Raw genomic sequence first — 5,918 nt, forward strand, 5'->3', positions numbered from 1 at the left:
AAATTTTGCATTGCGATTCGAGTGGAACTTTACAATAATATTATTATGCAAGATCATGTTTCATATGTTGGAATTTTAATTAAAACAAGTGAAACATCCCTTTTTAGTAAATAAAATATTAAGCAATAAAAATGTATTTATATATTACACAATTTCGTATACATGGATAATAAAATTTCTGCATAAAACGCGGTATCATTTTAATTTCGTTATCTCGAATAATGTAATACGTGGTATATAAAATTGAGTTTAAGTATTATTGCATACAACAATGTCGCAGCTTAAATTCGGTAAATATTTTGTTTTCCTGTTCGGTTTAGCCTGATAAAATTGAAAGCTTGTTTGTTTTAGTCTACCAATTCGTAATACCGTAATACAAAATGATGAATTATTATCCATAAAGTTAAGATGGAGGACTGTTTACTTTTACAATTTTGCCTGGGAAGAATAATTGGTGTAATAATTTATGTTCTTATTCCATATACGTTGTATAAAAGTGAGACTTAATTTAATCTCAAAACGAGAAGATGTTTTACTTTATATTTTACTAATATTTTAATGCACATTGAATTTAAATTTTCCTTTTTAGATTTAATTAAATAAATTTAACCTAATAAAAATTTTGTGCTAAACAGTTTTATTCCATTCCAGCCATTGTTTTTTTGATGATTGACTATAAAGAACATTTTAATAGTATTTATAAATATGGTAATAACGATAATTTACATATAGACTTTTATTTCCTAAAACCTATTATGTTTTATACAGAAAATCCAAATAAAAACGGTTATTAAAATTTATAACACTTTTAAAATATGGACCACTAAAAATATATTCCATAAAAATTTTAATTTAAGCATTGTACTTTACACATAAACGTGCTCTTGCACAATCATCACAATTTAACGTTAATTTTAATTTATAATCATAATTTTACTGGGCGTACACTAGAAAAAAGTCTGGAAGAAATATGTCCCGGAATGTATAATGTATCAGCTAGAGCTATTGGAGGGTGATCTTGTATTAGAAAACATTTATATTCAAGACGCCCCGAGACAATTTAAAAACTCATTTTGAGGACCTGAAGTTTTTAATTTAACGCAGCAATGCTTATGCGAGTGTTTGCCTCCATGGCTTTGTTGTATTTTATTAAGTGTCACATGAATCCAAATCGGACGTTTTTCTAATTAGTTTCGGCTAGAACCTGGTTCTGTAATTCTGTCTGTCCGTTGAATAATCTATTTACAATCTCACGGTGTATTTTGTAACGTCGTTTTTAATTTGATTATGGACTTGCTTGGACAAGTAGTTGTATATGTTGCGGTTACTGTGCAACTTGGCTAGTTCACAAGTTAACTGGAGAGCTTATGAAGTAATCAATTTGATGAAAAAATTCAGAGTCAGTTTATAAACTAGTCGAGGAGCTCAGGTTTAGATGGTGACCAAGATAATATAGCTAATATATGAAAAGGATGAAAAATAGCAAAGTAATTTATACAGTAAAAAATTGTCTAATTATTTTTTTTATTGATCTATAAAATTTTTAAATTTTTGAAAAAAGTTTAAATACACTGTTCGAAGAAATTAATGCACCACGCCAATAATAATAGATTATTATGAATATTTTCTGAAAACGAGAAAAATAAACATATACACTCATCATATATTTATTTAAAAATAGATTTTTATTTATAATAGTTTAATTTTTTTTTAAATATTGTTTTTCTATAAAAATTAAAAGTTAACAAAATTTGATGTTTATAAAAAATAAAAATTTGAACTTAATATGGGGTATTTCCTCCTCTACTATAAATGACACCTTTTGGTCATACTCAAAATCTGGGTTCGAATTTCATTTTGGTCCTTCTAAGTTTCGGGTAGAAGACGCTCCACATCCTCAATAGTCTCAAAAAAGGATCTTGAGCAGGAGTTCTTGCACGATTTCTATCCTGACCTTTTCTCCTAGTACACTCATCAGTTTCCATGTCCCTTGTAACATACAAGAAATAGATGTATGGGATACACCAAAGTCTCTTTCTGTACGAACTGCTTTCACCTCCTTGGTATGCTCAGAATTAGTGAACAGAAGTGAATGGAATAGTTGCTTATTGTTTGTATATTTTAAATAAACAGATAATAAAATAAATTTAAAATACTGACGCCAATACCCAAATAATATTACTGGTCAAAATAAAACATATTTTTAAATGTATTTATTGAAGGGGATTCAAATTATCGAGAGCAAAAAAAGCACAGTCTACTTTAGTAGTGTATAAGGCAGCTCTACTATTGGATATTTTATTATCTTAAAATTTATGCTTTTCATTAGCTTGACTAGTTTACAAACAAGTCGCTAATACAGACGAAAATCAAAACAGTTTAATTAGCTTATAAATTAACCACCTAGTTTATTCACTATCGTTTGCATATTAGCCATAACCATAGCAACATAAAATACAAAATGTTTCTTATAATTTTAGAGACTATGCACATAGTATAATGTATATAATGCTAAGTTAATAATTTCCAGACTCAAATATGTGAAATATGATCCAGATTTTTTTTAATTCTTTTTTTGTTAATAAAAATAACAATGTTATTTTAATATTAATAGTATTTGCATTTTAATAAAGCCCAATGACAATCAAATTAGCCAGGCTAACATAGTTATTGGTTGTTTTGTGAATTCAAAAATTACAATTTAGTCAAACTGTCTTGGTTAGTTTGTAAACTAAAACTAAGTATGCACATCTGCCTTAACATACATAAAATACAATGTTTAACCCACACAGAATGTTTCGCATGATCTCATACACTACACACACATTACAGTGTTTTATGTAAGACTATATTTGAAATTAAAATATCTACCACTATATGTATATGACATATTTCGAATATTAAGTAATAAAAGCGTGTCGCCTTATTGAAAATTTCAGATACACAAAATTCGGATATTAAAATTTCCGCATAAAATTCCGTATCATTTAAATTTAGTTATCTCCTTGACATGTGAAATACACCACACAACAATATATTCGTGGCTTAAATTCGATAAATGTTTGCCATTGTGTTCGGTTAAAGCTCGTAAAATTCCTCGTATATTTACATCGGGCAAATTCATAATACTGTTGACAAACTGAATTACTATCTACAATGTAAGGATGTTTGCTTTCGTAACGTTTTCGGGGGCAAAAATTAATTGGGGCTTTGTTTTTAATTTATGTAAACCGTTAATTTTATGATCGGATGGTTTACATATTTCTTCAGCATATTGTGCATACAATGGGTTTCAGGTACGTTCAGTAATTTTTTCACATTACATTATTTCAAGATCTCACACATAAATGATGGTTTATTTAATTACAAACATTTCAAGCCCAATGGGAGCAAGAAGGGATAAAAATAGAACTGTTATGGTATAAAGAACAAGTCGACTAAATTTGCTGCTAAATGTCGACTTTTTCAATCCTGTAAACTGTGAAAACCGATGAAAAATGACTGAAACTGAAACTCGCTGTAATTTTAATTGTATGGGAATTATATTTAAATATTATCAGCTTTCTGAAAAATTTTCGATATTATCAAAGTGTTCAGTTGAAGAGGATATTTCAAAAGGTTCTTCAAATTTCAAGTCCAAGGGGAGCAAGAAGGTATAAAAAATAGAACTGTTATGGTATAAAGAACAAGATGACTAAATTTGCTACTAAATGTCGACTTTTTCAATCCTGTAAACTGTGAAAACCGATGAAAAATGACTGAAACTGAAACTCGCTGTGATTTTAATTGTATGGGAATTATATTTAAATATTATCAGCTTCCTGAAAAGTTTTCGATATTATCAAAGTGTTCAGTTGAAGAGGATATTTCAAATGGTTCTTCAAATTTCAAGTACAAGGGGAGCAAGAAGGGATAAAAAATAGAACTGTTATGGTATAAAGAACAAGACGACTAAATTTGCTACTAAATGTCGACTTTTTCAATCCTGTAAACTGTGAAAACCGATGAAAAATGACTGAAACTGAAACTCGCTGTGATTTTAATTGTATGGGAATTATATTTAAATATTATCAGCTTCCTGAAAAGTTTTCGATATTATCAAAGTGTTCAGTTGAAGAGGATATTTCAAAAGGTTCTTCAAATTTCAAGTCCAAGGGGAGCAATAAGGGATAAAAAATAGAACTGTTGTGGTATAAATAACAAGACGACTAAATTTGCTGTTAAATATCAACTTTTTCAATCCTATAAACTGTGAAAACCGATTAAAAATGACTGAAACTGAAACTCGCTGTGATTTTAATTGTATGGGAATTATATTTAAATATTATCAGCTTCCTGAAAAGTTTTCGATATTATCAAAGTGTTCAGTTGAAGAGGATATTTCAAAAGGTTCTTCAAATTTCAAGTCCAAGAGGAGCAAGAAGGTATAAAAATAGAACTGTTATGGTATAAAGAACAAGACGACTAAATTTGCTACTAAATGTCGACTTTTTCAATCCTGTAAACTGTGAAAACCGATGAAAAATGACTGAAACTGAAACTCGCTGTGATTTTAATTGTATGGGAATTATATTTAAATATTATCAGGTTCCTGAAAAATTTTCGATATTATCAAAGTGTTCAGTTGAAGAGGATATTTCAAAAGGTTCTTCAAATTTCAAGTCCAAGAGGAGCAAGAAGGTATAAAAATAGAACTGTTATGGTATAAAGAACAAGACGACTAAATTTGCTACTAAATGTCGACTTTTTCAATCCTGTAAACTGTGAAAACCGATGAAAAATGACTGAAACTGAAACTCGCTGTGATTTTAATTGTATGGGAATTATATTTAAATATTATCAGGTTCCTGAAAAATTTTCGAAATTATCAAAGTGTTCAGTTGAAGAGGATATTTCAAAAGGTTCTTCAAATTTCAAGCCTAAGGAGAGCAAGAAGGGATAAAAAATAGAACTGTTATGGTATAAATAACAAGACGACTAAATTTGCTGCTAAATATCAACTTTTTCAATCTTGTAAACTATGAAAACCGATGAAAAATGACTGAAACTGAAACTCGCTGTAATTTTAATTGTATGGGAATTATATTTAAATATTATCAGCTTCCTGAAAAATTTTCTATATTATCAAAGTGTTCAGTTGAAGAGGATATTTCAAAAGGTTCTTCAAATGGTTACATTGTATAATGAGAATGTAATTAATGAATATTTGAACGCAGTTCACTTTAGAGCATTTCAGGAAGTCGTTAACAAGTTTTTGGTACTATACAAATGTCCCAATTACGTCAGAAAGATCAATGCATTACCACAAGAGTACAATGCAATTGATATGCACGAGTCCAAATGTTTCAATTAATCCTCATTCATTCTAAGACATATTCATAGTAAAATATTCAATTTTGGTTCCCAGATGCGAATAAAGTAAATAAGATTCATTTTCTCTTCGTTTTTCTCATAGAAAATCTGGGTGGTCAATGTGACGAAGTTTTCAGTAATACATGACTGAAACAGCAAGAAGATATCACAGCTTCAAGACTGTATCAGGTTTGTTACACCTAGAATCCATAGAAAATATAAAAAATCGAAAATCTTATTACAATTCAAATGAATCAAACATAAAAATACAACAGTATATTCGTTTATTTTTCTTTCCAACATAATTCATTTCATATTTGATCTTCCAGGACCTGAAACGCTTGTAATTGAACAATCAAAATATTAAAAATGTAAAACTGCAGATATTGGAATTAGTTGTGTTGAAAAACACAAAAGGCGTCTGAAAATTGTTAAAAATTTCATGAACTTTGAATAGCTTTTACTGGTCCAATTGAAATGAAAAAATAATAATAATAATAAAATTGTTTTTTGAATTCATCCTGTCCGAATTACCGTAAAAATATATGAAAAAAGGTTTTATATTT

The sequence above is a fragment of the Aethina tumida genome, chromosome 1 (assembly GCF_024364675.1).
Source record: "Aethina tumida isolate Nest 87 chromosome 1, icAetTumi1.1, whole genome shotgun sequence".
Classification (NCBI taxonomy): domain Eukaryota; kingdom Metazoa; phylum Arthropoda; class Insecta; order Coleoptera; family Nitidulidae; genus Aethina; species Aethina tumida.